This window comes from Phoenix dactylifera, unplaced genomic scaffold, assembly GCF_009389715.1.
Source record: "Phoenix dactylifera cultivar Barhee BC4 unplaced genomic scaffold, palm_55x_up_171113_PBpolish2nd_filt_p 000064F, whole genome shotgun sequence".
NCBI lineage: Eukaryota > Viridiplantae > Streptophyta > Magnoliopsida > Arecales > Arecaceae > Phoenix > Phoenix dactylifera.
Genome location: NW_024067673.1, coordinates 1,824,511 through 1,835,083, shown reverse-complemented (window position 1 = coordinate 1,835,083; position 10,573 = coordinate 1,824,511). Strand labels below are relative to the sequence as shown.

General features: G+C 38.2%; 1 long non-coding RNA gene across 1 annotated transcript; it reads right to left on the bottom strand.

The window, feature by feature from the left end:
- Positions 1-1,416: 1,416 nt before the first annotated feature.
- Positions 1,417-9,149, bottom strand: LOC120104660. Its single transcript, XR_005507033.1, has 2 exons — positions 8,230-9,149; positions 1,417-6,376 (listed from the first exon to the last, which is right to left on the bottom strand). It is a non-coding gene; the product is annotated as an uncharacterized LOC120104660 (long non-coding RNA).
- Between the last annotated feature and the right edge of the window lie 1,424 nt (positions 9,150-10,573).

Genomic DNA, 10,573 nt, shown 5'->3' with positions numbered 1-10,573 from the left:
GATATTTGACGTGCATACTTATATTGATTATTTGAGCCTTTTGATAGTCGGTTTATGATTTCATGAAATGTGCATCGATTTGTCGTGGCTTTCAAATTCATATTATTATTGTGTTGGTATGGATGTGTAGGGATTCTTACTGGGCTGTAAAGCTCACCCCCTTTTCTTCTTTTTCTTTACCAGAGTTGCAGGTTGCATAGTTTTGGATGGGATGGGCGCAGAGTGCGAGCACCAGAGTCATTAGTTAGTTAGTTGTTTATCCTTCTTTGATGTCGATGAACATTTGAAGAGCTCGTAATTGAACTAATTTGTTTATTTGGACATGTCGGATTTGTCTATTTGAATTTCTAAATTAGTTGTGGATTTATTGGAATTCTTGTTAATCATAGGCCTTGCATGATCTTTAGGGCACTGCTCTAGGGCTCATGCGGCCGGTCGCGTACCGGACCCGGGTGCTGGGTTCGGGGCGTGACAGTTCCCCTCCGAGAACATACGAAGAAACAGTTTAGTTTTAGATTGTCTATCACACCTGTAGTTTAATAAAAGGTAAAAAGAAGACCACAACAATATGGAGATGAGAGATTGATTCGGATATGACAGGCGGCTAGAAGCCTAAAAGCTTCATCATGAGCTATCTTCTATTCCCTCTCCCTCTCTCACTTTCACCTAGCCTCCTTTTGCTCTGATTCTTCATCTGACCTATTATCATCAGTATGGATTTTTTCAAGACACAATAACTTCGTCTCCAAAGCATCCCGAACCTAACAATATCTCACATTAATATGCTTGAATCTTGAATAAAATATTAGATTCTTTGAGAGATGGATGACACTTTGACTATCATAATAAAGTATACATTTCTCTTGTTCTTGGCTCCACTCTTGTAGAAAATTTTTCATCCAAAAAAGTTTTTTTACAGGCTTCTGTAATTGCAATATGCTCGGCCTCCGTAGTGGACAAAACAACACATTTTTGTAATTTAGATTGCTATGACACTACTCCCTCTGAAAAGTCATCAAATATCCTGATTGAACTTTCTAAAATCTAGATCACCAGCCATATTTGCATCTGTGTACCCATCCAACATAGATTTACTATTATGAAAACATAAACAAACTCTAAAATGCCTATGAGATACTTAGAAATTCATTTGACAACAGTCTAATGCTCCTTAAAATGGTTAGAAAGAAACCGACTTACAACATCAACTGCATAAGCACTATTCGGTCTTATGCAAACCATGGTGTACATCAAACTGTCAACTGCAGATGCATAAGGAATCTTTTCATTTCTTCTTTATCATTCTGACTTGTAGGACACTGCTTGAAATTTAACTTGAAGTGACCTATAAGTGGAGAGCAAACTGGTTTGGACTTACTCATATTGAACCTTTCTAATACTTTTTTGATATATCTCTCTTGGGATAACCAAATCTTTCTATTCTTCCTATTATGAGTAATTCTCATGCCAAGAATTTGTTTAACCGGTCCCAAGTACTTCAAAGCAAAGAACTTGTTCAACTCTCTTTTCAAGCTTTCAATCTTCTTAGCATCATGATCAACGATCAACATATCATCCATATAAAACAAGAGAATAATAAAATCTTCATCAGAGAATCTATTAATAAATACACAATGATGAGAAGCAGTTTTACTATACCCATAGTCCATTATAAATGAATTAAATTTTTTACATCATTGTCGAGGTGCCTGCTTGAGCCCATACAAACTCTTCTTTAATCTACATACGAGATGCTCTTTGCCTTTAACTATGAACCCTTCTGGCTTCTCGATATAAATTTTCTTCTTTCAGTCACCATGAAGAAAGGTAGTTTTCACATCAAGTTGTTCAATCTCTAAATTTATTCTTGTAGATAAATCGAAAATAAGTCGGTTGAAGACATTTTGACTACAGATGAGAAAATTTCTTAAAACTCAATATCAATTTTCTGATCAAAACCTTTCACAACCAACGGTGCCTTGTACCTTGGCTGTGAGCTCTTCTCTTGAGTCTTGAACTTGAACACCCACTTATTCTTGAGTGCCCTCTTACCTCTAGGTAGTTCCATCAACTCAAATGTGCAGTTCTCATGGAAGAATTTTATCTCCTCGTGCATAGCTTTTAACCACTCTCTCTTTTGTTCATGATTTATGGCCTCTTGGTAGCATTCTGGTACTCCCCCATCAATGATTATCATATACTCATGTGGAGAATATCTTTAGGAAGGTCAGTGCTCTCTAGTAGATCTTCTTAACTGAGGCTTAATTGGTAGTTCTGGAGGGACTTGCTCAACATGATCATCCGACACATCATTGCCAAGTGTTGGCTTATCAACTGCGTTACCATCATCTTTCTATACATCTTCCCTATTAATATCATTCATCATGGTTGCAGGTATTGGACCTAGATCAACATAATTTCTACTGACAGACTTTGGCTTCTCAATATTTTCAAAATCTTCAATAGTTTGGTTTTCTAGAAACACAACATCTCTGCTTCTGATAACTTTCTTATCAACTAGATCCCATAGTCTGCAACCAAACTCTTCATGTGCATAACCTAAGAAGATATACTGTTTAGACTTGCGATCAAACTTGGATCACTCATTTTTAGGAATGTGAATAAATGCCCTATAGCTAAATACTCTTAAGTGATCATATGACACATTTTTTCCAATCTACACTCTTTTTGGTACATCACCTTTAAGGAAAACTGAAGGAGAAAGTTTGATTAAATCCACTGCAGTTCTCCTTGCTTCACCCGAAAAGAATTTAGAAAATTTGGCATGAGAGAACATACTCCGAATTCTTTCACAAATAGTACGGTTCATTCTGTCAGCAACTCAATTATGTTGAGGTATTTTAGGAATGATTTTTTCAAACCTGATGCTATGATCTCGATAATATTTCTCAAATGGACCTTTGTATTCACCACCATTATCTGCTCAAATATACTTCAGTTGTCTTTCCATTTCTCTTTCAACACTAGCATGAAAATGCTTGAATACAGTAAGCACCTGGTCTTTAAATTTTAAAACAAATGTCCATACTTTTTTGGAATGATCATCAATAAAAGTAACAAAATATAAAATACCACCAAGAGTTATAGCATCCATAGTACAAATATCAGTGTGAATTAAATCCAAAACATGTAATATTCTATATGGAGGGGTTTTATGAAATTCAACTCTATGCTATTTGCCAGCTAAACAATGAGTACAAGTCTTTAGGGGCGTACCTTTTATAGAAAGAAATTTCTTTTTGGTCAGAATATTAAGTCCCTTCTACTCATGTGTCCAAGCTGCTTATGCCATAATTCAATAGAGGAGTCTCCAACTGCATTCACCTCCTCATTGCACAAATTTGCTTACATAATATAAAGTGTGCCTGGTTTCTTTTCTCTTGCTACCATTAGAGAACCTTTGGTAAGCTTCCATTTTTCTTCATCGAAGTGGTTGTCGTAATCTTCATCATCAAGTAATTTAATAGAGATTAAGTGGAGGCGGATATCTAGAACATTTCTCACATTTTTCAGTAATAGATGACACCCAATAACGATTTCCAAGCAAACGTCTTCTATGCCTACAATCTTAGTAACTCCATCATTTTCCATTCTAACACTGCAAAAATCATCACTAGTGTTGGATGTGAAGCTGTCCCGTCGAGAAGTAACATGAAAAGAGGCACCTGAGTTAACAACCCAAGTACAATCCTTGTAAGGTTTATACAAGCATCATCACAAATAATATCGACATCACCATCAGACGCAACTATTGTTGTATCATTTTCTTCCTTTTTTTCATCTCTTCTTCTTGATTGCTCTCTTTTAAATTTTCTACACTTTCTTTTCATGTGCCTGGGTTTGCCATAATAAAAATATTTTATCTCTTTTCTGAATTTGCACCTTCTCTTTGACTTATCATGATTATTAGAATTTTGCAAGATTCTAGTTTTACTCCTCCCCAGCCTTTCTGTAACCAATACCTCTGACTATGTAGTCACACCATGTTTTCTTCTTCTGGTCTCCTCATTAAGCATACTATCTTTTACCATTCCCAATGTTACCACACCATTAAGAGCAAAATTCTTAAGTGATACAACCAGAGTTTTCCAACTATCAGACAAGAAGCTAAGCAACAATAATGCTTGCAACTCATCATCTAACATCATTTTCATAGTATTTAGTTGATTTACCATATTCTAAAATCTACTTAAATGCTTGACCACTGAATTTTTCTCCTTATATTGCATATTCAAAAGCTTTGTGATCATGAATGTTTTTTCTATGCAGTCTTCCGCTCATAAAGACTTTATAGTTTCTTCCATTAACTATGAGCATTAGTCTCCATAGCAATATGATGAAAAACAATATCATCTATCCATTGCTTGATTAATCCAACCGTTTTTCTATTCATTTTCTTCCACTACTGTCGAGTTTTGTCACTTGGTTTGGTACTATCTCCTTCCATAGGATCATACAAATCTTTGCAAAATAGTAAATCTTCCATTTCGAGCTTCCAAATTGAATAATTGGAAGATGTGATTTAAATATACAGCCACTTGAATGCTCTTCCATTTAATCAACAAAAAAAAAATTCAGTCATTAGCAACCTGCTTTGATACCACTTATTGAAAAATCAAGATATAATTATGTCGTAAACTTTTTTGTCTTTGTGTAATTAAATGGGATATCACTCACTAAGCAACAATCTTCTCTACAATCTACTTAGACAATTAACTAAAAAAATAATCAAGCAATCTAGAAATAAGAGACAACACAATTTTTAACATGGAAAACCCTTCTATATAAGGAAAAAAAAATTATGACACCTAATTCAGGCGAAAACTTTTACTATTTAGAATAATAAGATTACAATAGATTCTTTCTAGTTCAACTAGAGGCTGCACAAACATCAATAAGATTTAATTTTGGCTTTCATAACAAAAATATTCATCACCAATAAGATGGATTTCAACAACAAATAATAAAATAGAGAATAAATCCCACTAAGTATTGATGCTTAAAATAATCAATAGAGAAGGCTTTTCAATGATCCAAACCATTCAATCTGTAGCTCTCAATGCTGAAAACAATATACTGAAATTTCAGTCAAATATGGATATAATCAACCATCCAATCATCTGACAAAGCATTACCTTTTTTATTTTGTACCAAATCATAGGAGTTTGCTATTGTATTATACGATATCTGATCCCTAGTATCTTTTTCATAATCATAAAATTTTATTATTGTATTCTACTATATCTGGAGGCTCAACTTATATATAGAGCCCAGTGCCATAAACAAAACAAGCAATTCAAATCTTATTTTAAATATAAATTTTTAATGATATCAGGGCGGATTTTTTCTTGATCAGTCAACCCTTCGTTCTTGTTCTCCTATGATCCTCTTGGTGTTTGTTTTCATTGGCCCTCTATTCTCTATTTGATAATCTTGGCCTCTTTTACTATTATTCCAATCCTAGTGCTGATATTAGAAGGAGAAGGATAGAAAATTTACACTCCACACAAAGTGAACAAAATGAGATGGAGAAGGAACCTAACTCGGTAGTATTATGATGTATATAATCATAGGATTCTGTAAAGTTTTTGCTTGTACCACAAATGCATTGAAGGAGCATTCCTGCATCATCAACAAAAGCCTAGTACCAGCTTCGTAGACAAGAGTGTTAGAGGTTTGCATGTCAGATGTAACAAGTAATGTTACAGCCTCAGTTCGTACTGGAGGTAAAGGTGAACATAAGATGGCACTTCTCTAAACTTTGCTTTTCTGCACATTATTATTCATTAGCATATTCTCTTATTCACTTAAAAAGAGAATAAAACAACAATCCCAGGACGACGACACAAACAACCGATCAAATGCTATATGCATTAAAAAGGAAAAAGATCTTTTCTTTTCTTTTTTTGGATGATTGCACATAAATCTTTCTAATCAACGGTAAAAAGAGACCCAACCTACAACATCAAGCATCTAAATAAATATTTTGCCCAAAAATAAAAATAAATAAATATCTCAAAATAATAATCAAGCAGTGATTTTTCCCTTTAATACGCTACCGAAAACTTCCTTAGAGAAAGGGTGAAAATTAAAGAGAAAAGGGGACCTGGTAATGGAGGTGGGGTCGTTCTTGGTGGTGCTTGAATTCATCGAATCGCTCGAAGTACTTGTCCATCGTGTGGAGGAACCAATCTTTGTCCTCATCGGAGTGTCAAGTGCCCTCACCAAGAGCGCCTCTGTGTTCGCCAGTCTTCTACTCACCGCGATGCAGAGATACTTCAGCTCCTCCTCCGCCGCCGTCGCCGCCGGATTGGAGCCTTCTTCAGTCTTCTTTCTCGCTCTTACCGAAGTTTTGCTAAAATTATCGAATACAAGACAATTAAAATATGTATGAAATGCACTAGCTTATAATTTGTGCATGCGGCAGATTTTGGTTGGGCAAAAACTTCAACAATTCTTTCCATGTAATTACTCCAACTAGTTTTAGGATGAGAAATTTTTAATTTTTAATTTTCAGTATTCATCTAACTCCATAAGCTCCACATCTTGATACAATGATATACATAAAAATGGATAATTTGAATATATAATAGAGAAATCAATTATATATAACCCTAACAATAGATTTATGACAATCCACGAGTCCTAATTAATATAAGGGACTCAAATATGTTATAATACCCTTGGCACTCTGCCCTTTCTGCATCGAATAAAATCTAAAGATAGTGAAACTTGATTCATTCTGCGAGCATTATTAACTGGTTTGTTATTGTTTTTGCCATAGTTATGTAGCAACTCTGCTATGATCCCATGCTTTCATTCAATCCAGTGCAACATCTGAAAGTGCATGAAGTCATCATGAAGGCTGCTAGTATTATGGTTGGATTGAGATAATTGGTGACGCGCGAGACTCTAGGTAATTACTATAGTCTCAATATTGTATCAAATTAATCAAAAATTTATAATTTTTTTTTTTTACTTGGCTATAAAATCTGAAATTTCTTTGAGAATAGGAGAGGGGCATCATAGCTAAAATCTCGATATCTTCTTCCACTTTTACATCCTGACCAGATAAAATATTACTTCTAGAGCACCTATGCTAGTGTCGGAAGACCAGTCCACTTTTGTGATACCAGCTTGGATCAAAACTATATCATTGATCAAGAGAATTACACATCATTTTGTCCTAGCATGCTTGCCACAAATTTATGGCTTGGGCATCTCTTCTTTCTCCTTGCTAGGTATCTAATGTAGCTAAACTTGCTTGTGGTAATGATCAAATGACATCTCCCGCAAATTCTGACCGACATCTAAATTCAATTTATGGAGAGGTTGGTTTTAACTGAATAAAATGATGAAAGAGTCAATGAAGGAGTGCTGCCTAAATTTCATTTCTAAGCTATTCAAGTTTTCATGCAGTCGGACGCGTAGAAATTAGGCTAAAGACAATTCAGTATTTCTACACTACAGACAATTCAGTATTCAAGTGGAAAAAAGTTACGGAGGACCGGTCGAGTCCCCTAAGCCAGGTTTCTTCTTAACGCGTCTCAGGTCCGAGACTTCCCGGATTATTTTATAGTTCAATATAGCGTAGATGCTTTGTAATACCTGGGCCCAAAAATCAACTGGGCCCAATTACTTCTTTTTGGGCCCATATTTGAACATTGGGCCATGACATCTAATAGACTAACTGGGCCCATGGTTGGCAGCCCGTTTGATGGCTGCCACCTCCTGCCTTATGCATGAATTTGACTAGGGCCAGGTGGGGATCAGAGGAAGGCCCACGTGTTAGATCCTTCGAAGGGGAAAGCTGGGGGTGACACCTCACCCCAGCTAAAAGAGCCTTACCGCTCTCCTTCCTCCCCAAAGACTTTCTAGGACGATGGCTGAAGCATCGGAGCAGGAGGCACCGCAGTTCATCCCCAGGTAAGCTCCCTGATCATTCTGTTTCTTCTTTATTTTTCCTGTTCCAAAATAAAATAGAGGAGGGACTCCGTACACGGTTCTCGGACGCAGTCGCTGCCGGCTCTCGGCAGGGGGCTGCAGTCTGCCGGAGCCCCATTCCCTTCTTCTTCTTCAGTGGGATAGGGGGTCTCGGTGAAGAAGAAGAAGGGAGCAAAGAAAAAAAAAAAAAAAAAAAGAAAAAGAAAGAAAGAAACAAAGAAGCAAAGAAGAAGAAAAAGAAGAAAAGAGGAAGAGGGGACTCACCGGGGTGACGTCGCGTGCGGCGGTGGCCGGCTTCGGCTGCGAACGGCGCTGACACGGGCGTCGGCCGCGGGCCAGCCGAGGATGCCGCCGGCACGGGCGTCGGCTGCAGGCCGGCCGAGGGCACCGCCGGCTGTGGCCGACCTCTCCCGAACTCACTGCCTCCCTTCGCAGGAGAAGAAAGGGGGAAGGAAAAGAGGGATCGGGAGAGAAGGAAGGAAAGAGAGGAGGAGAGGAAGCTCTGGGAAGAAGAAAAGAAATAGAGAAGAAAAGGGAACGGGGACCCACCGATTCGACGTCGCGTGCGGTGGCCACCGGCTTCGGCCGCGAGCGCCGCCGGCACGAACCTCGGCCGCAGGCCGGCCGAGGATGTGGGCGTCGAGCGTCGGCCGCGAGCGCGGCCGAGGGCGCTGCGGGGCCTGGTCGCGGACGCCGCCGGTCGTGGCCTAGCCCCCTTCCGCTCGCCGTCCTCCCTTCCGCTCGTCGTCCTCCCTTCGTCGGAGAAGAGAGGAGGAGAAAGGGGGAAGAGAGGAGGGTGTCGGGAAGGTTCTGAAGAAGAGAAGGAAAAAAAAAAAAAGAAAGAAAAGAAAAAGAAAAAGAAAAGAAAAAGAAGAAAAAGAGAAGAAAAAAAAAAACGAAATGAAATGAGTTTAGCCAAATTTGACTACCCAAGCCCAATAAGACTGGGCTAAGTCTAAATCCGAGCTCAATCAGATTGGGCTAAGTCTGGACGAGCCCAAACTGTAAATTGGGTTAAATCCGAGCTAAATTAAGTTAAATTAGAATGGGTCCGAACCCAATTAAGCTGAGTTGGTCTCAGCATATCTAATTGATCATGAACCAGACCCAATCCTTTAATTAAAAAAACTCAATCAACCCATGTGGACCCAATTTGGTTTTAAATCGAACCCCAAAGGCTTCAAATTGGACTTGGGCTAAATCCTTGGATAGGATCCAAGCAAGTAAGTTCAAAGTATGATGAACTAAGAGATTTATAATAAATAAATGGGGAATAATGTAAACCCTATGATGTTGTTTTAGGTGATTAAGGATTTGTCACCTGGACTTGAGCAATTTGGAAAGCGAATTGATGTAAGTAATCTATCTTAATCTTATCGTAGATCTTGTATTACGTTTTATAAGATGAACCAGTGTTTTTCATACAATTTGAATTGTATACATGATTTGTGAAGAAAGTAAGTAACCTGTTCTAATCCTGTTATGGATCATGTCATGTTATTAATGTTTTCTCAGCATTTTTTTAAGTATATATATGTTTCATGCATAATATGTTACAATGCATAAGTAACTTGCATGATCCCAGAAGCTATGGCTATGTATGCAACATGATGATGTTGATATTTTAATCATGCATGTAAGTTAGTATAACGAAATACTATCTAGCCAAGAGGCACTATAATGGGCTCAAAGATGCTACTGAGAATGACTGAGCCTGCCCCGCCAGTGGCTGAATAGTAACTGAGCCTGCCCCGCCAGTGGCTGAATAATAACTGAGCTGGCTCTGCCAGTGGCCGAGACTGACTTCGCAGTAGCATCCGAGAGAATGGACCACGGTATGCCGGGGGCACGGTTTCATATGCATACTTTATGAAAATGATATTTGAAGCATGATCATGAGGCTCATTTCAGAGCCTGGGTATATGAGGCAGGTGTTTCCAAATCCTGCAGATGCGTTTTGGGGAGAAGCAAAATCGGTGAGGGGTGAAGGACGCTTGCGTGAAGCCCCGGAACCGGCCAACATCTGGCAGGGGAGCTCCGTGTTTCCCCCTCATGTAGGCCCGATAGTCACGTGCCCTACGAAGGCGGGCCGTGACATTTATGAACATGCCTGGCCAAAGCATACATTGTTTTACAACGGGTTTTTGAATATATCATTATGAAATGTTGTATTTTGCTAAAACCGCTATCTCCTTTAAATGATGCTAATCGCATGAATTCTTATATTTTATGAAAATTCTGTTTGACTGAAAATACTGCTTTGTTTTCCAAGCATACATATTTTGCCATGATAAATTGTGAGATAATATGCATGTCAGCTTCTCAAACCCTGCATAAACATGGTTACCATTATGTTCGATCCGGTAAGATTATGTATGATTACTTACTGAGCCGTGTAGCTCATATCCGTTCATTTACTTTTTCTCTCAGATCCTCATCACTGATAGCTGCCAGAGACACGTTAATTTGGTATCAGGGCTTCTTTCTTTTGGGGTAAAGCAAGTATACTTTTGTGTACATAAACTACATAGAAGCTCTGTATTTGGGTACTGACCAGCATGTTGTATTAAGAATGCTTTCATATGAAAAGATTTGGTTGGTTTGACTA